This window comes from Mobula hypostoma, chromosome 5, assembly GCF_963921235.1.
Source record: "Mobula hypostoma chromosome 5, sMobHyp1.1, whole genome shotgun sequence".
NCBI lineage: Eukaryota > Metazoa > Chordata > Chondrichthyes > Myliobatiformes > Myliobatidae > Mobula > Mobula hypostoma.
This window is the reverse complement of record NC_086101.1, coordinates 47,654,948-47,681,187: the sequence shown is the minus strand read 5'-3', so window position 1 is coordinate 47,681,187 and position 26,240 is coordinate 47,654,948. Positions and strand designations below refer to the sequence as shown.

At 43.3% G+C, this 26,240-nt stretch overlaps 1 protein-coding gene across 4 annotated transcripts in view; it reads left to right on the top strand.

Annotated features, from left to right (window-relative positions):
• The window catches only part of klf12b (Kruppel like factor 12b), a 301,395-nt gene that overhangs the window by 114,730 nt on the left and 160,425 nt on the right, over positions 1–26,240 (top strand). The window contains exon 1 of one of the 4 annotated variants that reach the window (XM_063048452.1): positions 610–636. The exons of the other annotated variants lie outside the window; for them this stretch is intronic. The gene's annotated coding sequence lies outside the window, so the exon portion shown is untranslated. Of the gene's footprint in view, positions 1–609; positions 637–26,240 lie in introns of those variants that run through there. 4 annotated transcript variants of the gene reach the window in all.

Genomic DNA, 26,240 nt, shown 5'->3' with positions numbered 1-26,240 from the left:
AACGCCCTGTCCGCCAGAGAAAGCAGGATCTCCCAGTGGACACACATTTTAATTCCACATCCCAGTCCCATTCTGATATGTCAATCCATGGCCTCCTCTATTGTCAAGATGAAGCCACACTCAGGTTGGAGGAACAATACCTTATTTTCCGTCTGGGTAGCCTCCAACCTGATGGCATGAACATTGACTCCTCTACCTTCTGTTAATGCCCCTCCTCCCCTTCTTACCCCATCTTTATTTATTTATAATTTTTTAAATTTTTTTCCTCTTTCTTTCTCTCTTTTTTTCTCCCACTCACTATATCTTCCTCTGGTGATACCCTCCCCCTTTCTTTCTCCCTAGGCCTCCTGTCCCATGATCCTCTCCCTTCTCCAGCCTTGTAACCCTTTTGCCCATCAACTTTCCAGCTCTTGGCTCCATCCCTCCCGCTCCTGTCTTCTCCTATCATTTCCGATCTTCCCCTCCCCCTCCCACTTTCAAATCTCTTACTATCTCTTCTTTCAGTTAGTCCTGACGAAGCATCTCGGCCCGAAATGTTGACTGTACCTCTTCCTGTGGATTCTACCTGGCCTGCTGTGTTCCACCAGCATTTTGTGTGTGTTGCCTGAATTTCCAGAATCTGCAGCAAAAAAAACGGTATCTCTTGCGAATTAAAATATGAAATGCAATATTGAGGTATAAGGAAGTGAAAGATAGATAAATATTTTGTATCTGCCCTCACAGCAGAGGAGAAAGAAAATATTGGAAACCAATATTTTAATTTGTCAAAGAAATTACCATTTCTTTTTAAAAAAATTGGAGAAATTAATGGAATAGAGCAATTAATCCCCAGGATCTCGTGACCTGCATCCCAGGGATTTGAAGGAGATGGTGATGGTGGCTCAGGAGAGGATTGATGGTAATGTTTAAAGGGGAGGATGCAAAAAGCAATGCTTTCACTCAGAAGGTGATATAGATCTGTAATTCACACCCTACACGTGTGATGAATTGAAGTTCAAAGTATGCATATATTATACAACTTTGAGATTTGTCTCCTTGCATGCAACCACAAAACAAAGAAACTGCAAAAGAACCCAGTTTAAAAAAAGATAAACACCCAATGTGCGGAGAGGGAGAAAAAAAGCATGCAAACAATAAAGCAAGCAAATGGCATTCAGAACTGAAGTATTACGAAAGGCACAAAGCTGGGCATCACTGCAGCTCGAGCAGGACATAGCCTCAGTTAAGTAGAGAACTGAATAAAAGTCATGAAGCAGCAGGCAGAATCAGGCAAAACCAGCCTGTCGCTTGTATTTGGTCCTCACATCCTGACAATTTCAGTCAAGCCCAGCACCTAAATCGTTCAAACATCAGGTTGTCCTTGCTCTCTGACAATTCTGGGGCCAGAATTTGTATCAGTCTGTGCCTTCCAAAGGGAATTGGTAGGACCATGGAAAATATACAGAACATGGAACTGCTTTAATAGAGACACAGATTTGATAGGTTGTGTTTGGTGACCAGGGAGTTTTAAGGGTCCAATGGACAGTGTTGCCCTCGTATCAGGTATGACCAGGAGCTCGTGACGGCTTGCTGTGCTTCAGAGCAATTAGTGAATCTGTTGAATAGCTAGGACAATCTTTTGGGGCTTGTACCAAGCAGAATGCATGTTGTTAGGGTTTAGACCATGATCTAATTGAACAGTGGGCTGGTAATAGGCCATTGTAGCATTCAAAGCCACAATAGATTCTGCATTCTGCAAATCTGAAGTAACACACCCAGAATGCTGGAGGACCTCAGCGGATCAGGCAGCATCTATGGAGGGGAATAAACAGTTAAAATGAAGGGAAGGAGATGAGGAACCACAGGAAGATGATTGGCAGTTCATTCCTCCTCCTTCCACTTTCATTGTCCTCTCCTATCAGATTCCTCCTCAAGTACCTTCATGATTTGCCCATGGCCTCCATCATTTCTCTCTCCACTCCCATTAGATTCATCCCTCCTCAGCGTTTTACCTCTCCCACCCCCCTCCCGGTTTTTGACATCATCCTGGTTTCACCTTTCACCCGCCAGCTTGTACTCCGTCACACCCTCCCTCCCCACCTTCTCATTCTGGCTTCTGTCGCCTTCCTTTCCAGTCCTGATGAAGGGCATCAGCTCGAAAAGTGGACTGTTTATTTCCTTCCATAGATGCTGCCTGACCTGTAAGTTCCTCCAGCATTTTGTGTGTATTGCTCATTGTAACATCCAATATAGTATTGAGACCCACAGGCAAGGAAGAGGCTAGTGGAAGAACTGAAAATCTGTCTGCAGTGTGGCAAGGGGGAAAATATTAAAATGTATTAAAATAACTTTGGATAGTGATTGGATTGCACAGCCAATTTCGATGCAGATCTGGGGAGTTGGATTAAGCTTGAGAGCTCTTCTGACCAACATGGACAAGATGGGACAAATGGCCTATTCAGTGGATTTCTATGGTTCCCTGATGTAATGCACAAGATATTGAATTGTCTAGCTTATCCTATTATGCAAGGATGTAAGTTTTTACGAAGGGCCGTGGCCTAAAATGTTGTTGGTTTATTTCCCCTTCATAGTTACTGCTTGACTTGCTGAGTTCCTTTTGTGTGTGTTGCTTAAGATTTCCAGTATCTGCTGAATCTCTCATGTTTGTGCAAGGATATTTGACAGGACAATGCATGAATTTGCACTCCTGATGTAAAGTTTAATTAATATAATCATCTTGAGACCCATTAACCTCTGAAGCTCTGAGTTGGAGGACAAATTCAGAATTGACCAACTTTAATGTGGATCTAAGTGTAACAGCAAACTATTAAACCATCCAGTAATCACCTCGTGATGCCAACTCATAGCTGCCAGGTGGGGTAACTTCAGAATTTATTGTTGATACCCAGGGTGTGAAAGCAGTTGTGTAGAGAGCAAAAACCAAGAGTCTATTTCAGGGGATAGGCTAATAGTCAAAGAAAATAAACTGTTTTCTTGGAGTCTGTCCAAGTGGGAGGAAGAGAGTTTGTGCAGAATCCAAAGCTCAACATTCAGATAACTGTGAGCTTGTTAGGCCGTCGTCCAATTAAATCCCAGCACTGGAAACACACAGCATCAAATTATGCCCACACAGCCTTTGTGGTTTGGCCTCTTTCTGCTTGTCATGACCCCATACTCAGACCGGTCTCCATAATTCTCATCGTTCCCTGAAGACCCTGGAGAGAAGCAAAAATTCAAAGGTGTTGGTGAAAGAGAGTGAGGAAAATAATGAAACTAATTCTTCATAATAATAACTTTGGAAACAAATGAGAAGGAGATGGGAAGGGTGGATAGGGTCAGGTAGGGTCCATTCCATAGCCTCTCAATGCTGTGACTTTGTGCAATTGTATTTTCACATGAGAATCAGTAATTTAAAATTAAATGTTGCTGCAATATTTTGTCCTTAAACCTTCTGCAAAGCTGACTGCCGTTCATTTTATAAAGCAGGCTTTTTTAAAATGGGAGGGGAAGAGCGAGTGTGCAGGTTCATGAAATTATTTGTACTTTTGAGGTCGGCAGTGGATCACTGAAGGGCAGATCTTTGTGCACTGACCTGTCACCTTGTATTGATCTGCCAGCCACTCATTTCAGCTCGACTTGACGTTTTCCCGCAGCAGTTATGATTGCATCAGTCAGCTCTGATTGCCATCTGGGGCTTGCCAATTTTAGTTGGCAGCAAGCGCAGGCTGTGCACACAAAGGACAAGAAAGCAATGCATTCTTGTGTGCAACCAGAGGGCTTCTGAGAGGGTCGGGGCAGAGGGAGGGGCAGGGCCAGCGTAGGGTGGGGGCAGATGTTCCTGGCTTTGCAGAGGGAGTGTATTTTCATTTTGCTTACAAGCGATCAGGAGAGATGGGAGGATGTAGTGTAGCATGGCATTATAATCCCCAGTACCCAGTACACTTGACTGACAGGTGTAGTCATTAGTGGTTTGCAAATGTCTCTGAAAGAGGAATGAACTAAAATGAAACAGAAATTCTACTGTCATTTGCCTATCAGTGGTGCCTTTATTTTTAAGTCTCGTCACCTCACAATCCACTCTTTTCTCTCCATAGAAACAACCTTTATTTAAACATTTTTGCTCCATTTTCCAGCATCTGCAGTCTCTTTATTTAAACATTGTCACATTGAGCAATAATAACTATTGATTCACCATTTAAAAAAAAAGTCTTCAGTTTGATTTATTTTTCCTTCCAATGTTGTTGACAGTACAGGAAGCACCTCAGAATAATTATTGAACTGCAGAAATTTCTGTGCCACAAGTCTCGCCAGGTTAGAGTTCTTAGAAGGAAAGCAAGTCTGTGTTCATACCAGGCTCTTTCTTGGGGGAAAAAGTCAGATGTCTTCAAAATGCACACTGTATCAAACATTGTGTTTTAAGCAGTGGTCTCATGTCTTTGTTTTGTTGTTTTTTCTTTTTCTAGTAAAAAGGTAGTGACTTGGATTTTAGCTGCACAGATGAATGAGAGACGGGTAGAGGTTGAGAAAAAATCTAGAGCAACACAGGAAAAAAGCTGGGCAAATTCAGTGGGCCAGGCTGCATCTGTGGAGGGAAATGGACAGTTGACATTTTGAATTGAGACCCAGACCAAGTGAAGCTGAGGTACCTTGCCTCTTTTTACTGGCTCTCTCCCCACAGTACTTTCAGGTCAGATGAAGGATTTTTATTTGAAAAGTTGACTGTTCATTTCTCTCCATAGATGCTGTCTGACTTGCTAAATCCCTTCAGCTCTAGTAGTACAATACCGACTGTTAGCTGAATGGTAGACCCAGCCAAAGGAAATAAAAATACAAAAATGGAAGACAGACTCACTGTGTTGGTTTGTTATCCAAGCAGTGGGTCTTAGACCATTCAGAATTATTTGTTGTGCAAAACTTGAGGACAAAGCCAGTTTTTTTTTTAATTCCCCACCAAACCTGGCTAGAGGCCAGGTGCTAGGTTTCCCTTTAACCTTTACACCAGGCTGAGGGGTCCACCTCCACTTTAACTTTACCCCAGGTAGTAGAAACCTAGCTTCTCATTGGCTTCACACTCTGGGCCAGCAGTCCATCTCACTATCAAACACAGCCCCGGGATTAGAGGCCCAGTTTCAGTCAGCCTCACCCCCTGTGCCAAACTCCGGGCTTGTCATCAACCTCGCACTCATGACCCGAGGCTCTTCATTGGCTTCATTCCTGAAATGGGAGCCTGTGTGACTGAACCCCTGAGGCCAAAGTCAAAGTTGAGTTTATTGTCATATGCACAAGTCCAATAAAAAAGCTACTTGTCACAGCAACGCAGACACATAGTAGCAGATAAGCGGCACTCACAAAAAAAATATAAATTACGCATCATTCTTACAAGAAAGAACACAATTAGAACAAAAAAATCCATTGTTGTGTAACATGGTCAAAGTGGTCCCAGTTTTATATATTGAGGTAGTGATCAGGGTGGTGCAAGTTTAAGAACCATGTGGTTGAAGGGACATAGCTACTGCTGAACCTGGTGGTGAGCGATTTCAGGATTCTTCATGGTCTGGAGAGTCAGTGGATATGCTGTACCTGGACTTTCAGAAAGCCTTTGATAAAGTCCCACATAGGAGATTAGTGGGCAAAATTGGGGCACATGGTATTGGGGGCAGAGTACTGACATGGATTGAAAATTGGCTGGCTGACAGAAAACAAAGAGTAGCAATTAATGGGTCCCTTTCGGAATGGCAGGCGGTGACCAGTGGGCTACCGCAGGGTTCAGTGCTGGGACCGCAGCTGTTTACAATATATATTAATGATTTAGATGAGGGAATTAAAAGTAACATTAGCAAATTTGCCGATGACACAAAGCTGGGAGGCAGTGTGAAATGTGAGGAGGATGTTATGAGAATGCAGGGTGACTTGGACAGGCTGGGTGAGTGGGCAGATGCATGGCAGATGCAGTTTAATGTGGATAAATGTGAGGTTATCCATTTTGGTGATAAGAACGGGAAGGCAGATTATTATCTAAATGGAGTCAAGTTAGGAAAAGGGGAAGCACAACGAGATCTAGGTGTTTTTGTACATCAGTCACTGAAAGCAAGCATGTAAGTACAGCAGGCAGTGTAAAAAGCTAATGGCATGATGGCCTTCATAACAAGGGGAATTGAGTATAAGAGCAAAGAGGTCCTTCCGCAGCTGTACAGGGCCCTGGTGTGACCACACCTGGAGTACTGTGTGCAGTTTTGGTCTCCAAATTTGAGGAAGGACATTCTTGCTATTGAGGGAGTGCAGTGTAGGTTCACAAGGTTAATTCCCAGGATGGCGGGACTGTCATATGTTGAAAGATTGGAGCGACTGGGCTTCTATACTCTGGAATTTAGAAGGCTGAGAGGGGATCTTATTGAAACAGATAAGATTATTAAGGGATTGGACACGCTGCAGGCAGGAAGCATTTTCCCGCTGATGGGTGAGTCCAAGTCGCTGTCTTGTCTCCCTTTCTCTTCACCATTTACACCTCGGACTTCACCTACTGCATAAAGTCTTGTCATCTTCAGAAGTTTTCTGATGACTCTGCCATAGTTGGATGCATCAGCAAGGGAGATGAGGTTGAGTACAACGCTACGGTAGGAAACTTTGTCACATGGTGTGAGCAGAATTATCTGCAGCTTAATGTGAAAAAGACTAAGGAGCTGGTGGTAAACCTGAGGAGAACTAAGGTACCGGTGACCCCTGTTTCCATCCAGGGGGTCAGTGTGGACATGGTGGAGGATTACAAATACCTGGGGATATGAATTGACAATAAACTGGACTGGTCTAAGAACACTGAGGCTGTCTACAAGAAGGGCCAGAGCCGTCTCTATTTCCTGAGGAGACTGAGGTCCTTTAACATCTGCCGGACGATGCTGAGAATGTTCTACGAGTCTGTGGTGGCCAGTGGTATCATGTTTGCTGTTGTGTGCTGGGGCAGCAGGCTGAGGGTAGCAGACACCAATAGAATCAACAAACTCATTCGTAAGGCCAGTGATGTTGTGGGGATGGAACTGGACTCTCTCATGGTGGTGTCTGAGAAGAGGATGCTATCTAAGTTGCATGCCATCTTGGTCAATGTCTCCCATCCACTACATAATGTACTGGTTGGGCACAGGAGTACATTCAGCCAGAGACTCATTCCACCAAGATGCAACACTGAGCGTCATAGGAAATCATTCCTGCCTGTGGCCATCAAACTTTACAACTCCTCCCTTGGAGGGTCAGACACCCTGAGCCGATAGGCTGGTCCTGGAGTTATTTCATAATTTACTGGCATAATATACATATTACTATTTAACTATTTATGGTTCTATTACTATTTATTATTTATGGTGCAACTGTAACGAAAACCAATTTCCCCCGGGGATCAATAAAGTATGACTATGACAGAACCAGAGGCCACAGTTTAAGAATTAGGGGTAGGCCATTTAGAACGGAGTTGAGGAAAAACTTTTTCACCCAGAGAGTGGTGGATATATGGAATGCTCTGCCCCAGAAGGCTTTGGAGACCAAGTCTCTGGATGCTTTCAAAAAAGAGGTGGATAGAGCTCTTAAAGATAGTGGATCAAAGGTTATGGGGATAAGGTAGGAACTGGATACTGATAGTGGATGGCGGTGCTGGTTCGAAGGGCCGAATGGCCTACTCCTGCACCTATTGTCTAGTGTCTATTGATTGTAGCTGTGCCATGATGACATAGCCCAGATGGTGGGGATCTTTGATGATGTCACCTTCTTCAGGCAATGCTGCATATAGTTATTACTGATGGTGGTGAAGGATATGCCCATGACGTACTGGGTTGAGTCCATTATTCTGTGCCAGTGGCCCAGATAACGATAACGTAACGAAAACCAATTTGCCCCGGGATCAATAAAGTATGACTATGACTGTAGCCAGACTCACTGCAAGCCTTTTCGGTCTGCAAAAAATTAGAGGGAGATGTGCAGTGGAATGTCCTCCCTCTTCAGCAGTGTCTCTTTCACAGTCGCACAAGTTAGCTTATAAAGTTCCATTAAAGTTTCTTGGGCAGACAATTATGCTAAATGTGACTCCAAAGCAAGCAAGAGCAAGTTCTCCTTAAGCCTTGAATTGAAGTCAAGGAAAATTTCAAATATCCATTCACTATTTGAATTTTTTTTTTTGGTTACAGTTTTGCAGGTGTTGTAAGATATTTCATGTTTCTGCCAAATTCTTCATAAAAAAAAGATTACCTTACTCCTCATTCCAGATATAATTTGGCACTCTCACTTGGTTGTATAAAAGACCAGCATACAGTTTGTTTGCCGTCCTAATAACAGACTAAACCTGTTCCCAATATGTGGCAATTCACGTGAAAGGACTCACAGGTCCCTCTGAACACCAGCACTATTTTCGCTCACAGTTTTCAAAATACTTAGGACATTTTTCCAAGGTAGTTAACTTACCATTTTCCCTTACTATATTCCATCCGGGGCACCTTGAAGATGACAATTTAGTGTAGCACAGCTTGATCGATACAATTAAATATTCCCGTTTCAGACTGATACAGCTGAGAATCAGAACTGTTTCCAAGGTCTATACTGTTAATAAATATGTCATCATACAACTGAATAATCTTTTGCTGCTTAAAACCAACCAATTGGGGCCGTACTTCTCGCCAGACTCCTGGTAGGAAACGTGACTGCAGGCGACGGATACTGGTGCGTTTAAGAAGGTGGTGTTTCCGACTCCCAATACTGACTATTTTTCTGGCAAAAGTACAGTCTCTGCTAAATAAAATCAAAGATCGCAGAGCTAGGGTGCTATAGCAGAGAGACATCAGGGCCGCTTCCGTCTGTTGTTTCACGGAATCCTGGTTAATCCCTTCCATACTGGACGCAGTGATTCAGATTGACGGATTTACTCTTCACCATCAGGATAGGACTGTCGACTCTCTCAGAAGCAGAGGTGGAGGTGTATGCCTCATGATCAACTCTGGGTGCACAAATGTGTCAGTATAGTCCCAGTTCTGCTCACAAGACCTGGGATGTCTCAGAATTTAGAGCTGCTCATTTTACCTGCTGCAGGAGATTTCTGCAATCATTTTAGTAGCGGTGTATATTCTACCACAGGCCAATGGCAAATAGGCTCCAGATGATCTGAGCAATGGGATTAACATGCATGATGCAGCCTTCACTCTCATTTTTGGGAATTTTAACCAGGCCATCTTGAAAAAGTCACTGAATAATTACCATCAATAAATCACTTGTACTCTCAGGGGAAACAACACACTAGATCACTGTTACACCACCATCAAGAATGCCCACCATGCTATTCCACATCTACACTTTGGGAAGTCTGATCACCTGGCTGTACTTCTACTCCCTGAGTATAGGCAGAGACTGAAGACTGCAGCACCAGTAGTGAGGGCCAAGAAGGTATGGACAAGAGAAACACAGGAGTGCTCATAGGGCTGAACAACGACACAAAATGCTGAAGGAACTCAGCAGGGTTCCCTTCGACTCTGCTGAAGGTTTTTGGCCCAAAACGTTGACCGTACTTTTAACAGGGATGCTGCCTGGCCTGCTGAGTTCCTCCAGCATTTTGTGTGTGTTGCTCGGATTTCCAGCATCTGCAAATTTTCTCTTATTTGTCCTTACAGGACTGCTTTAAATCGGTGGACTGGACTGTATTCATCTTCAAATCTGCATAAGTATGCCACAGTTGTTACCAACTCCATTAATGCCTATGTGGATGAGTGTGGGCCTACAAAAACTTGCTGTGGATGAACCAGGAGGTTTGTCGTTTGTTGAGTGTTAGGTCTGTGGCAGTTAAGACTAGTGACCTAGGTCTGTGCAAGTAAACCATGTATAACTTGCAGAGAGCTATTTCAAGGGGAAGAGACTATTCTGAGCGAGATTGGAGGCACATCAATTCTGGCAGGGTTTGCAGGACATTACTTCCTACAAAGTAAAACTAAATAGCATGAATGGCAGCGATGCTTCACTACCAGATGAACTCAACGCCTTCTATGTCATCTTTGAAAGGGAGAACTACATCTGTGAAGATTCCTGCTACACCCGGTGTGCCTGTAATCTTTGTCTTGGAGGCTGATATTAGGTTGTCTTTAAGGAGGGTGAACCCTGGCAAGGCAGTTGGCTGTGATGCAGTACCTGGCAAAGCTCTGAAAATTTGTGCCAACTAACTGGCAGGAGTGTTCAAGGACATTTTCAATCTCTCACTGCTGTAGTGAGAAGTTTCCACCTCCTTGAGAAAGGCAACAATTATACCAGTGCCTAAGAAGAGTAGTGTGAGTTGCCTTAAGGACTATCACACAGTAGCACTCACATCTACAGTGATGAAATGCTTTGAGAGGTTGGTCATGGCTGGAATGAACTCCTGCTTCAGCAAGGACCTGAACCCACTGCTTATCACCACAATCAGTCCATGGCAGACGTAATCTCAATGGTTCTTCACGCAGCCTTAGATCACCTGGACAATACAAACATCTATGTCAGGATGCTGTTCGTTGAATATAGCCCAGAGTTTAACACCATCATTCCCACAATCCTGATCAATAAGCTACAGAACCTGGGCCTCTGTACCTCCCTTTGCAAATGGATCCTCGACTTCCTAACCGGAAGACCACGATCTCTGCAGATTAGTGTTAATATCTCCTCCTCGTTGATGATAAACACTGGTGCACCTCAGGGGTGTGTGCTTAGCCCACTGCTCTACTCTCTATATACCCATGACTGTGTGGCTAGGCACAGCTCAAATACCATCTACAAGTTTGCTGACGATACAACCATTGTTGGTAGAATCTCAGGTGGTGATGAGAGGGCGTACAGGAGTGAGATATACCGACTAGTGGAATGGTGCCGCAGCAACAACCTGGCACTCAATATCAGTAAGACAAAAGAGCTGATTGTGGACCTCAGAAAGGGTGAGACGAAGGAACACATACCAATCCTCATAGAGGGATCAGAAGTGGAGAGAGCGAGCAGTTTCTGGTTCCTGGGTGTCAAGATTTCTGAGGATCTAACCTGATCCCAAAATATTGATGCAGCTATAAAGAAGGCAAGACTGGCTATATTTCATTGGAATTTGAAGAGATTTGTTTTGTCACCTAAAACACTCAAATTTCTGTAGATGAACCGTGGAGAGCCAGTCTGCATGACTGTCTGATATTACGGGGGTGCGGGATGCACGTGCTACTGCACAGGACTGAAAGAAGCTACAGAAAGTTGTAAAATTAATCATCTCCATCTTGGATACCAGCCTCTGTAGTATCGAAGGCATCTTCAAGGAGCGATGCTTCAGAAAGGTGACATCCATAATTAAGGAGCCCCATCACCAGGGCATGCTCTACTTCTCATTGTTTCCATAAGGAAGGAGGTACTGAAGCCTGAAGGCACACACTCAGCGATTCAGGAAGCTTCTTCCCTTCTGCTATACAATTCCTAAATGGATTTCGTGACACATGCTGGTGATAATAAGTCTGATTCTGATCTACAATCCGCCACAAGCAGACCTCCCTGTGGCTGAGCATTGTAATTCCCATTTCCAATCCGGTTCTGATGTGTTGTTCCATGGCCTCCTCTTGTGCCAAGATGAGACCACCTTAATGGTGGAGGAGCAACACCTTATTTTTCTTGTGGGTAGCCTCCAACCTGAAGGCATAAATATCGATTTCTCCTTTCAGTAAGCAAATTACATCCCCCCCCGCACCCCGCCTCGGCCTTTTACCTCTTCTGACATGCTTATTACTTCCCCCGGGTCCCCTCCTCCTTCCCTTTCTCTGATAGTTCACTCTCCTCTCCTATCAGATTCCTTTTTCTCCAGCCCTTAACCTTCCTCACCCTCCTGGCTTCCCCTATCACCTTTCTGCTAGCCTCCTTCCCCTCCCCCACCTTTTTATTCTGGCATCTTCCTCCTTCCTTCTCAGTCCTGATGAAGAGTCTCAGCCCGAAACATCGACTGTTTATTTATTTCCATAGTTGCTGTCTGACCTGCTGGGTTCCTCCAGTACTTTGTGTGTGTTGTAATGTATTTATCTTTTCATTTAGTCTGTCTCAAACTCTTTGAAGGTTCTCTTTACAGGTGTCCCCCGCTTTTCGAATGTTCGCTTTACGAAACCTCACAGTTACGAAAGACCTACGTTAGTACCCTGTTTTCGCTAACAGAAGGTGTTTTCACTGTTGCAAAAATGGTGGCGCGCGAAAAAAATGGCAGCGTGCGAAAAAAAAGTAGCGTACGCCCCGAGCAGCCAAGCTCCTCCCCCGGAACTGCATTCTAGCCGCCATTGCTTAAACACGTGCTTTATCTCGATTTATTTTGTGCATCCGTTAGCAAGATGAGTTCGAAGGTATTGGAAAAGCCTAAAAGAGCTCGTAAGGATGTTACACGTAGCGTAAAACTAGACATAATTAAGCGTTTCGATAGTTGTGAACAAAGTAAGGACATTGTCCGCGCGTTGAACTTGCCTGCATCCACCATTCGCACTATTTATACGCAGAGAGAAAAAACCTTGATAGCTGCCGATGTTACTGTTGGTTCTGCTCGTAGCAAAGTGGTCTCTCTTGGTCGGCATCCAATAATGGATAAAATGGGAAGTCTATTGCTTGAGTGTATTGATGGGAGTACAAAGCGTGGTGTTCCGTTAAGTTTTCTTACATTTAAGGTGAAATCAGTCAGTCTTTTTAATAAGCTGAAACAGAAAGTACTGGCCGATGGTGATGAAGGTATTGCGAAAGTGGAATTTAAAGTTAGTCACGGGTGGTCTGATCGGTTTCTGAGGCTAGGGCAGCTTCATAGTTTAACGTTTACCGGAGAGAGTGCTTCGACTGATACTGAAGCTGCCGAAAGGTTCCCAGCAGAACTGAAGAAAATAATTAGAGAAGGTGGTTATTCGTATAAGCGAGTGTTTAACTGTGATGAAACTGCAATTTATTGGAAAAAATTGCCGAGTAAGACATTTATTTCGAAAGAAGAAAAGCAGGCTAAGGGACACAAGGCAACGAAGGACAGGTTTACCCTAATGCCTATTATTAACGCCACTAGTGATGCTGTCCTTAAGCCTCTACTAGTGTACCATTCAGAAAATCCGAGGGCACTTAAAAGCGTTGATAAGAAAACACTTCCCATTGTGTTCCGTTCACATCCAAGCAGTTGGAATAACCAAGTGCTTTTTTCTTCTGGCGACTCAGCCTAACACACCATCCCGATTCCCGTAAGTGAAACTACACTGTACATACATTATTTCTACTTTATATAGGTTGTGTATTTTGTGTTATTTAGTATAATTTGTTAGTTGGTATGATTTGGCAGCCTCATAGCTTAACGGTTACTGGAGAGAGTGCTTCTGCTGACAGCACCTGCGCCGAATGCTTCAGCCAAGAGCGCATGCGTGAGATTTTCGCTGCGCTAGACTGTGCTTCAATGATTGTAGAGAAGTATTTCTACTTTATATAAGCTGTGTACTTATCATATCATTCCTGCTTTTACTATATGTTACTGTTATTTTAGGTTTATGTGTTATTTGGCATGATTTGGTAGGTTATTTTTTGGGTCTGGAAACGCTCAAAAATTTTCCCATATTAGTAAATGGCAATTGCTTCTTCGCTTTACGAACCGTTTCATTGGAATGCTCTACCTTCGGATCGCGGGGGAAACCTGTATCTTCTTCACACCCTACATTGTCTCCCAATTTTGCAACATCAACAGGCTTGGATTGATTACACTTGTTCACCTCATCTTAGTCATTGCTGTAGTTGTGTACAGCAGGGCACCTAGCACCTTTTGTGTGAAGAGCAGTGGGTATGACAGATGATTGACAGGCATGCCCTTAACCATTTTCAATGGGCTTAGTGGACAGGTGGAAATCTCTTATAAACAATTCTTAGCCATTGAAATTCCCACAATCTGTGTCTGCAAAGGTCGCTAAGAATAGCAGTTCTGTGATGCTTGCCATAACTTGTCTTGACATAATTGCTTCTCAGACTAGCCATAGTTTTTTATACGGTGAAGTTGCAGCAGGTGAAACACCGATCTTCTATTTGTATATCTATCTGTTCATTATTGGGACAAGGAGCAAGCACGCATCTCCATCTGGCATTCTGGGATACTTGGCCAAATGTATAGGGAATGTTTATACTCAACGGCTGATTTATTAGGCACACCTGATAAAGCAGCCACTGCTTTAATTACAAACAAGAAAAAATCTGCAGATGCTGGAAATCCAAGCAACACACACAAAATGCTGGAGGTGTTCAGCAGGCCAGACAGCATCTATATTCCCTTTTCTCTTTCTCGCCTTATCTCCTTGCCTGCCCTTCGCCTCCCTCTGGTGCTCCTCCCCCCCCCCCCATTTCTTTCTGCCATGGTCTTCAGTCCTTTTCTATCAGACTCCCTCTTCTCCAGCCCTGTATCTCTTTCACTAATCAACTTCCCAGCTCTTTACATCATTCCGTCCCCCTTTAGGTTTCACCTATCACCTTGTGTTTCTCTCTCCCCTCCCCCCACTTTTATATCTATCCCTCAGTTTTTTTCTCTCCAGTCCTGCCAAAGGGTCTCTGCCTAAAACATTGACTGTGTTCTTTTCCATAGATGCTGCCTGGCCTGTGGAGTTCCTCCAGCACTCTATGTGTTGTACTGCTTTAATTAAGCAGCCTCATTAATGCATATATCTAATCAACCAATCATGTGGCAGAAACTCAATGCATAAAAGCATGCAGACATGGTCAAGAGGTTCAGTTGTTGTTCAGACCAAACATCCAAATGGGGAGAATTGTGATCTAATTGACTTTGACCGTGGAATGATTGTTGGTGCTGGATAGGATGGTTTGAGTATCTCAGAAACTGCTGATCTCCTGGGATTTTCTCACATAATAGTCTCTGGAGTTTACAGAGAATAGTGCAAAACAAAACACCAAAAAAAAATCCATTGAGCTACAGTTCTGTGTGTGAAAATACCTTGTTAATGAAAGGTCAGAGGAGAATGGGCAGACTGGTTCAAGCTGACAGGAAAATGGCTGTATCGCAAATAAACAGGGGTGTGCAGAAGAATATCACAGAGTACACAACATATTGAACCTTGAAGTGGGTGGGTTACAGCACTAGATGGCCACACCGTGTTTTACTCCTGCGGCCACTTTATTAGGTATACTCCTGTACCTAAAAGTGGAGCCACTGAGTGTATAATTACCTGAAATACTCTAAACGCCCTTTCTCACTGCTTTCTCTACATTAGCCCATATCAATATATCATCTCCCTCAAAATCAAATGTTCTAATTTTGTTTGGCATGTAAATGTAGACCTGCTGAGGGTCTATCTCAACTGGTTTGCCCTCATCTACTTCTGTTAGTTACAGTCTCAAACATTTCAAAAGACTTTCTTTCCTGCAATCCTTGTTAACTCTGCCCAATATATCATTATTACCTCTGTGACTTGTTGCCAATTGTGTACAATAGATTTTAGCATTTTTGGCACGAGTGATGTCAAGCTAATTTGTCAAAAGTTCAGTATTATCTTACTCCATTCTTTCTTAAATAATAGAGATATAATTGCTATGTTACAATTTATAGAATATGTTCTCGAATTTAGCATTTATTTTGTACTTCCAGCATCTGCAGATTTTTAGCTTTCGGCTGTAGAATCTACTATGCTAAAGATGACCTCTTGAACTAAGTCTACCACGTCATGGTCCATGCACTTCATTTGTTTACCAACAGTACACTATCTTTGTATCAGTAATATTGAATTCTTCTTTTCCTTTTTTGTATTACTTGTGTATGGAATGATCTGTCTGGATGGCATCTAAACAAAAGCTTTTCAGTGTGTCTTGGTACCTGTGGCAATGAACCAATTACCAATGATGGAAGATAATGAGTAGCATCATTATCTCCAAACCTACCTCCTTCAGAATTCTTGGTCTCATTATTCCCCTATTATTAGTTTATAACTAATGATAATTTCTTTAGTTCTTCATCCACTCTGAACCTGTCATCTTTCACGTTTTCCAAGAGGTATTTTGTGTTGTCCATGAAGACGTTTCATTTCTCTGCCATTTGCTTATTCCCTATTTTAATATCTGCTGAATCAATCTGTGAGGGACCATAATAACTTCTGCTAATCTTTTCCTTTGTGCATATCTTTGGAAGCTCTTACAAGCTATTTTGATGTTTCCTGCTAGATTACTCTTGCATTACACTTCCCCTTTCGTTACTAATGTTTGGACCTCCTTTAGAGAATCTAGAAATTCCCCCAACCCTCAGGCTCACTGGTCTTGGTAATATTATAAGCTCTTTCCCTTGATCTTGTACTACTTTAACTGCATAACTGTGGCTGGGCTACTTTATCTGTTTAGTGTTTGTGCCTAAGGGGGAATATCTTCTTGCAGTAAACCATCTCTGTGAATTTGTCTTCAAGATTATTGCTACTAATTTAGTATTTGAATTTAATTTGCCCTGTCAATTTCAGCCCTTTTGCATTACACAACACCAGCCTGCTCCTCATTGTAACAATCCAGAGAACTATCTCAAACGACACTCCACTGTATATCTGCTGGTGCAGTTTGCCCAATCAAATTGCAGATTCAAATCCTCCATAATTTACTGTGTTCCCTTGTTCCATTCACCTCTTGTTGTTCCTTTCCACGCCTTGTGACACATCGGGCGTCAACCTTTTTTTGCCTCTTCCTTGGCATTTGTCTGTTTTTTACGAGGCTGAGTTGCTAGCTCGATGCTCCACCTAGCACGGATGGAAAGCATGTAAGGAGCCGGTCGGATTCGAACCTGGGACCAGTCACCTCAAAGTCCGGTGCAGATGCCACTACACCACTGGCTGGCTACATTCACCTCTAATTTCCCAATTTATTCTGTGCCCCACGTTGCCACTATTGTTTGTGAGGCCACATACAACTCCCACCAATAGTTGAAACCTGAAGGCAGATATGGGGATCTAGAGCAAAAATCAAGCAGTTGCAGCAACCCAGAGGGTGAAGAAGCATCCCCACATGGGGTAATCCCCATATTTTAGGTGCTAACCCTGCTTCGGGATTAGTGCACCAGGGCCACAGTACAGAACGTTGAGTAGCCCTCTGCCTCCACAGATGCTGCTTAATCCGCTGAGTTCCTCATGCTGTTTGCTTTTTTTACTCATCAATAGTTGTTGCCTTTGCTGGTTCCTGACTTCACCCAGACCAATCCTACTTCATTTTCTGAATTAAGATGCCTTCCTCTCTGCTGCTTCCTCTTGACCAGGTTTCTGCCCCTCTTACGGTTTTGTCTATCTGTCCCACAAGTTAAGCACAATGATATAGTATCTCACAACCTTGGTCACTATGCAACCCCTTTTCTATAATGGTTGGTAAACTTATCTATTTATTTCTACTTGTGGCATTAATTTAATTTTGTTATTTTTTTTGCCTTCAGATCAGTTTTATTTGTACTAATTTCTCCTCTGTTTTTATTCACTGTACATAACACTTAGTTTTAAGTTCACTGTTGATTCCTGCCAGTTAACATTACCCATTTTGCTATCCTGTGCTACTACTTTCTCCAACTTTAAATTTCTTAATTTACCATCAGTTCAGTCCAGTCCCTTATCCACCCTGGCTATTTGGTTTAACACCTTATCTGCAACCTTATTTATTCAGCTTGCCAAGCCAGTGGTCCAAGGTAAGATCAACAGAGGCAGTGGTCCAAAACCTGATTAGCCCTAATGGAATCACTCTCTTTCTCCAGTCCGAATCTCAGTGGCCCATGAATTTCCCATGCCAAGTATCCATACAGTTTTGTGATCCTCTCTAACCTATGCCAATTTGAACACGTCTCCTATGGAAATCCAGAGATTGCCTGTTGCAGCCCTGCTTTTTAATTTGGTCCTGGCTAGACAGCAGAGCTTCCTTCTTTGCCCTGTCTATGTCACTGGATCTCATAGGGACAACAGTGTCACTGGATCTTATATGGACCATGGTGATGGTTAGTTTGCCTCGCTCTGTTCCTCTCCAGTACAAAAGAAACGTCCTTAACCTCAACAATGGAAAGATGCACCAATGACATCTTCAGAGGGTGGTGCCTGTAGAAGGCAGCATCCATTATTAAGGACCCTCACCATCCAGGACATTCCCTCTTCTCCTTACTACCATTGGGGAGGAGGTACAGGAGCCTGAAGACCCATACTCAATGTTCAAAGTTCTGCTGTCAGATTTCTAAACAATCCATGAACATTACCTCGTTAGTACTCTTTTGCACTATTCTTTTGTTTTATCTTGCAATGTACTCCTGTTACAAGGCAACTAATCTAATGATGTGTCAGTGATAAACCTGATTCTGATTCTTTCAGGACTTGCATCCGTTACTGCAGAAAAGCACATCGATATCTTATTAATATTTTATTCATTTTAATTCCCCCCCCCCACTTGAATGGTTCACTGTACCACAAGAACACAGCAGAGTAGGAGCAGGGATGGGCTACTTGACCCGTCAGCCCCGTTCAATCATTTATATCTTCATGACTGATCCTCCTCTGTGCCAGATTCTCATAGCCCTCAATTTCCCAATCCTTTTACAAACTAGCAACCTTCTCTTTGAATACCTCCAATTATCTGGCGTCCAGAATACTTAGGAAAAGGATTCCAGAGATAATCCAGACCTTGCAGGAAAATCCCTACGCACTTCAGTTTTCAGTGACTGCTCCCTTACCTGTAGTACTTCAGTGGTCAGCCACTAATCCACCCTGTGATACTCTCATCCTCACGTTCTGCAAGTTAAAATGATGTGACAGGCAGTTCTGATCTCATAACTCTGGTGTCACAGGTTCGATTCTGCCCTTTTGCGCTCTCTGGAGTTTGCACGTTCTCCCTGTGACCGCATGGGGTTTTTCCAGGTGCTCCAGTTCCCTCCGACATTCCAAAGACGTGAGCTGGTACGTATGCTGGCAAATGCAAATTGGTTGTAGTACGTTAATATGAGGTAGAATCTGGGGAGGGTATGGGAAGAAGATATTACAGGGAAAATTTCTGGGAGATTTAGATTGCACTGTGAACCACAATACACCTGACTGGCTGAGTGGTTGTCTTCAATGTTAAAAGATAATAGAAGAATTTGATTTATCTGTTAGAACAAATGCAAAGACCTTCTCGATCTCCATAGCTGCCTTGTTTTGACTAACCATTTCTACAGTACTTCAAAGGATGTGGCAGCATCCTGGAAGAAATATTCCAGATGCCTCCCCTCCCTCCCCCTCTTCGCATTGCCTCTTCCTGGCCTAGCAGATAGTTGCCCCCGAAACCCTCAGAGATGCAGCCAAAATTCATTGTTGATGAATAATGTGTGTGTATGAATGAATGCTTAGTATAATGAAAGTGATGTTTAATTTTGCAATACCATGTGTGTTATACAGTATAGAGTGTGCCACATGGTGATTCACAAGAGATTCTGCAGAACTGGAAAACTTGAACAACGCACAAAATGCTGGAGGAACTAAGCAAAACAGGCATTATTTATGAAGAAGGATGTTGGCCTGAAACATTGACTGTTCATTTCCCTCCATAGATGCTGCCTAACTTGCTGAGTTTCTCCAGCATTTTGTGTGTGTGGTCCACACTGCGATAGTAGTAAAGATTGTCAGTTGATCCAATCTCTTGTCATTTAAGACAAAGGGCTCCACTTTGTCCTTGGATGAGTCTAATAGGTTAAAATAGGATTTTAGCTACCATTGTAATGAGTCAACTTGCCCCAGTCAAGGTTCACTGGAAAATTGGGCTGACCTGTTCACTAAGATTGGATGTTGTCTCGTAAGTGACAATTCTCAGATAGGATGGTTTACGTTACTTTTAACTTATGGAGCAGGTGCTTCGCTCCCGGTACCACGGTTGCCCTTTTCACTCCCCCTCCCAACCCCAAATTTCCCTTGACGTAATGGTATCTCATGCCCAAATAACGACATATAAAATGGGAGAGATCCTTATTTTCCTGATGTGCACACAGGAAGCAAGGTAGCAGCTGTGATAGCCAAACGATGGGTATCTGTCACAGAGTCGGGCTTTATAAGCCAGTGTTCCACAAAATAACTGGACCAGAACCTCAACAAATTCTTACTGATTGCTGCCCTCATGCACTTTTTAAAACCATAATATGTTTAGTTACTAAGCACAGCACTTTTTTCACACGTATGTAAAACAAGTTGGCATTCCTAATGCAGGGCCTGGAGCTGAAACGTTGACAGTTCTTTGTTTCCCCTCCGACACGTGCTACCTGACCTGCTGAATTCCTCCAGCAGTTTTTTTTTAAATTGCAGCGCAGGTTACGAGGAGGCTGAATACAATGGATTGAAGTCCGTTCTGTGATCGCTGGTGAATCATTTCCTTGACTCGGGCTCTTGGTGAAGAATATTGAAAGGGGTGCATAATCTGGCTTTACTGCTTCAGATTGTTGGGTGTTAGAGAGCTGAGACCCCTGCATATTTTCTGATCTGCAAATGTTCACCCTGCTGCTTTCCCCATTCTAGAGCTTATCTTCATTCCCGTGCCCCCAGAGGAAGGCAAAAAATAATAAATGGATTGACTTCCTGCTTTTCTGGACCAAAGTCACAAATAAAGAGAAAATCATCAAATGTATTCCCTGCCGCCGAACACCATACCATTTCCATAATCATTTAATCTATGAAAATTGAATGGTTAATTAATATTACAGCTAATGTGCCTTGATACCAGAGGTGCTAAATTAATGGCCTGCTTCTTGAGTGATCTACAGCAGTTTAATGAAGATGGAAGAATGGCAAATGCAGGCCACCTACATAGTCTATCCTCTCAATTTGGAGTCATTTAATTTGAATTATCCATTAATTCAATTCATTGCCTCTTTCACTATTATTGTCAGTACACTAAATGGCCACTGTAATGCCTGAGAATTACTATTTTAAGCGCAATACTTCTGCTCAAGTCAGAGCAACATTAATGTTTGATGTGTAATGTGCAACATCTTTAATAAAAAAAAATCTTTGCGATGTATACGGTTTCTGTATTACTGTGGCATGAAAAATGCTGATTCACTTAATAGATTTCCCTGATGATTGACAGGCAAGGCGGACTGTTACTCACATCAGTGAAAGCGATCAGTTCATTACCATTGACTCCTGTTCCACAGCTGCAGTCTAATGTAGGGGAGCACTGAGCTTACTTTCAATTTAGCTTCACACGATGAAGTTCAAGGAGTTGTGAAAGTGGAGCAGTCAATTATATTATTACACAACTCCCTCCAACCTAGAGGCAGTGTATATGTAAAAGTCATACACGGAGGTGAATGGTGTTCTCCCTCTGTGGTACTTATGGTTCAGTTGTCACTCCTAACTTTGAATAGGTTGGATGGGTCACGATCTTTAGAGAGGTAGATGGGGATGTGACACTGGATTGGGGGCAGCTGGTCGGGGTCTAGAGGAAGTGCTAAGTAAGAGATTCTACCTGAGGTATATTCCCAGCAAGGCTAGGTCCTCCTCAGGGAGCACCCCTTTAGCACCCGCTAAAGTGCTTGTCACAGGCACTGTGAAAGTCTACTTCTGGGTGAAGGGAGAGATGGAAGTGCAATCCAGACAAGTGCATTTGAGACCCCGAATGTGGCCTCCAGATCTGCCCTGCACTCTGTTGCACATTGTCATACCTCTTGCACTGAACCAGGGCCTTCAGCCTGCCAAGCTGTGCAAACCATCCGCCCATTTTCACCAGTCCTGCGCCATTTATTCTCCCTGCCACCTCGCCTCGGATTCTACCATTCACCTACATTTACAGTTAACCTACCAACCTGCATATCTGTGGGTTGGAGGAAGGAAACCAGAGATCCCGAAGAAAGTCCACAAGGTCACACAGTGAGCACGCAAACTGCATGCAGGCAGGGCCAGAGGTCAGGATCGTGGGAGCTGTGCCCTGACAGCTTTAGGGACTGTGCTATTCATCTTCCAAGCTCAATCTGTACCTGCCCAGGCCTGTGATTCCTCCTGTGATCAGCCCAGCATTTGATGTCTAATCACAGAAAAGGCCTGGAATAAAACAAACAAACTTCCAACCTGTGCACCAAGCCCCAAATTTTAATTCTATTTTATTTTGCAAAGGAATTGAATCGCAAAGTTGGACAAGTACCTGGCGATCCAATTTCTAGAGATCTCACAAATTTAATGATGTTGTAGTGGTTATTGTGATAGTTGAAGGTTTCAAGGTAATGGGATAACTGGAATCCTGAAATGAATGATTAAGACTTGACAGTTCATCCTCTGATAAATGCCCTGAAGATGTGATTTAGTAACTTGTGTACATTAACTTCTGCACCCAACATTCTGTTCCATTGACCTTCTTGGAGCTGAGTTTCAAAAGCAGAGTGTGAGATGCATGTGTTATTGTGCAATGCTCAGAGGAGAGGGCTAATTTCCCCTCCCAGGAAACCAGCTAGTAATGGGCAAACAGAATTGATTGGAACTACAAACAGAAATCAAATTCTAAACCTCTTCCTGACTTGCAGTAGTCGAGGAGAAGCCTTTCCTCCAGAGGCCAATGGTTCCTGTCTCGGCTGGAACTTAACACTGATCATTCAGCATTCTTGATAGTTTCCAAGGATTGAACAAATCAGACTTGCATCGTTAAGACCAAAGAACTAATTGTAGACTTCAGAAAGGATAAGATGAGGGAATACACCCCAGTCCTCATAGAGGGATCAGAGGTAGAAAGAGTGAGCAATTTCAAGTTCCTGTGAGTCAGTATCCTAACCTGGACCCAACATACCAATGCAGCCATAAAGAAGACAAGACAGTGGCTATATTTCACTCAGAATTTGAGGAGATTTGGTATGTCACCAAAAACACTCAAATTTCTAAAAATGTACTGTGAAGAGCATTCTAAAACTGGCTGATAAGGAGGGGGTGCTACTGTGCAGGACTGAAGTAAGCTGCAGTTGTAAATTTAGTCAGCTCTATCATGGGCTTAGTGGTATCCAGGAGATCTTCAAGGATTGATGCCTCAGAAAGATGGTATCCATCATTAAGGACCTCCATCACCCAGGACATGCCCTCTTCTCATTGCTTACCATCAGGAAGGAGATACAAAAGCCTGAAGGCGCACACTCAATAATTCAGGAACAGCTTCTTCCCCTCTGCCGTATGATTTCTGAAAGGACATCGAACCCGTGAACACTACCTCACCACCTTTTGCCAAGCATTGTACTGTGCACAAGTTTCTTTCTTCTTAGTCACTGCCCGTGTGGCACTGTAGATGTTTATTTATTTAGAGATGCAGCATAGTAACAGGCTTTTCCTTCCTAATGAGCCCAGAGCACCCAGTGACATCATGTGACCAACTACCCTACTGACCCATTATGTCTTTGGAAGGTGAGAGGAAACTAGAGCACCCATGTATTACAAACTCCTTATGGACAATGGCAGGATGGAGCTCAGGTTGCTGATGTTGTAATGGCATTACAGTATATCAACTATGCTAAAGGGATGTCTGTTTCACAGCTCCAGCGACCTGGGTTCATTTCTAACCTGGGATGCAACCCGTTGCGGAGTTTGTATCCTCACTCTGTATGTTTGAGTATGTTTTTCCCGGTTTCCTCCCACATCCCCAAAAATCTGCTTGTTTTCGGGTTAATTATCTGCTGAACATTACCTCAGACAGAGGTGGGTGGTGAGAGAATCATACAAGTATTTGTGGGCCTGTGAGATAGAATGAGTAATAAGGAAACGTGGGTGTAAGCTAACCTAGATTGAATGGGCTGAATGGCCCCCTCTTTTGCTATAAACAAATAGAAAATTATGAAATGTACGTGAAGCAGCATAAGGGATTCAACTTCAAGATTCAGAGTACATTTATTATCAAAACAGTATACAGCCCTGAGATTCGTCTTCCCAAAGCAAACTATACAACCTATTCAAAGAAAATCATCAAACCCCCAACGCCCAAAAAAAAACAAATCACACTAACAACAAAAAAAAAGCGAAGAACACAGAATACAAAAGAGCGAAGAACACAGAATACAAAACACCAACTTATGAAGACATTGAAAGAGTCCAGACATATTCAGGAATGTAATTCATTCGGTTTTGGTTTAGTTGGTGTGCAAATTGTTTTAAAGTTGAAAGTTTGGCTTTGCAGTTTGTTTTCCACAGTGAGATTAATCTCTGGAAGATTAAATACAGCAAATCTACCCACAGGGTAAACTTTTCCTCAGTCCCAGCATAGGGTGAACATCCTAAATTAACCACAGTAGTCAGACTGACATTTCCCAATGTTAATCTTAGCCATATCCTGGATAATTTTACTTTCTGTATATGGATCCACAGAAACTCCCCAAAAGGTGTAGGAGCAAATCTAAAAACAAAGCAGAAAGTGGGTACTCAGAAGGTTAGGTAGCATCTGGCAGGAGAGAAACGGTGTTCATGTTTGAACTGACTGCATGCGTACTGCCTGACTGCTGAGTGTTTCCAGCATTTTCTCTGTTATCTCCCAGTAAAACCTGAATTAGCCCCTGTGGGATGCATTTCCAGGAGCAAGCAGACTAGTGGGGTCAGTACTGGAAGGAGTGTGTTTTGCATTATGTTTAGAGACATGCATTGCTGCTATGCTGGAAATTTGGTACAAATCCAACACTGGCCTCAGCCTGCCTTGATGATTGACTGCACACCAAGCTGTGCCAGGATGAGATCACCGTTTCCTTGCTGCAGAAGAGCAGGTTTTCAGCACTTTATTGAGCAACCCAACTAAATATCATTTTTTTAAACACAGTAGGGTACATGCATGTGAGGGATCGCACTCCGGGCTGGAGGACTGGAACAAAACTAAACATCGAAATATCTTTACCTCACCCTCGCCGCACCCCCCCCCCGCAGCTTTCCGCAGAGATTGCTCCCTCCACGCTCTCCTTGTTCGTTCATCCCTTCCTACCAATTTCCCTCCCAGCGCTTGTCACTGCAAGTGGCCTAAGTGCTACACCTCCTCCCTCACCCCCATGCATGGCCCCAAACAATCTTGCCAGGTGAGGCAACACTTCACCTGCGAATCTGCTGGGGTCGTCTATCGTCTCTGGTGCTCCTGTTATGACCTCCTCTATATTGGTGAGAGCCATCGAAAATTGGGGGACCTCTTGGATGAGCAACCCCACTCCATCCGCCACAAGCAGAACCTTCCAATGGCCAAACATTATAATTCCGATTCCCATACCCGTTCTGACATGTTGGCCCAGGGTCGCCTCTTGTGCCAAGATGAGGTCACCCTCAGGGTGAAGGATCAATACCTTGTATTCTGTTTGGGTAGCCTTCAATCTGATGGCATGAATATTGATTTCTTCTTCCAGTTAAAAAAAATTTCCCACTTCTATTCCTCTATTCCCCACTCTGACCTTTTACCTCTTCTCCCCTGCCTATCACCTCCTCCTGGGTCCCCTCCTCCTTCCCTTTTTCCCATGGTCCATCTCCTCTTCTATCAGATTCCTTCTTCTCCTGTCCTTGATCTTCCCACTTACCTGGCTTCACCTATCACCTTCCTGCTAGCCTCCTTTCCCCCTCCCAACCTTTTTATTCTGGCATTTTCCTCCTTCCTTCTCAGTCCTGAAGAAAGGTCTCAGCCTGAACTATCAGCTGTTGGTTCGTTTCCGTGGATACTGCCTGACCTGCTGGGTTACTCCCGCATTTTTCGTGTGGTGATTTGGATTTCCTGCATCTGCAGAATTCCTTGTGTTTATGATAGTGCATCAGAATAGATGAAAACAGCTACAGTTTGTGTCACAAATGCATGGCGTGATCAACACTTAGAATTAGAATCAGATTTATTATCACTGAAATTTACTCTCCTCAGTCAAAAATTAACACAAATTACAAAAACGAAAAACGAAAGGAATAATGAGGTAATTTCATGGACCATTTAGAAATCTTATGGTGGAGGTGAAGATGATGTTCCAGAACTGTTGAGTATGGATCTTCAGGCCACTGTACCACCTCCTCAATGCTAGTAATAGTGAGGTCTTTAGGATGATGGATGGTGAGGTGAAGATGGTGATAGTGAGGTCTCTTGGATGGTGAGCATCTTTAGTAACGGATGTCACCTTCCTGAGGTGCCACCTCTTGAAGATGTCGTTGATGGTGGACAAGGTTTTGCCTATGATGGAACTGGCTGAGTCTACAACCCTCTTCAGCCTCTTGTGCTCCTGTGCAGTGGAAACTCCATACCCGATGGTGATGCAACCACTCAGAATGCTGTCCATTGTACATTTATAAAAATTAGTAAAAGTCATTTGTGACATA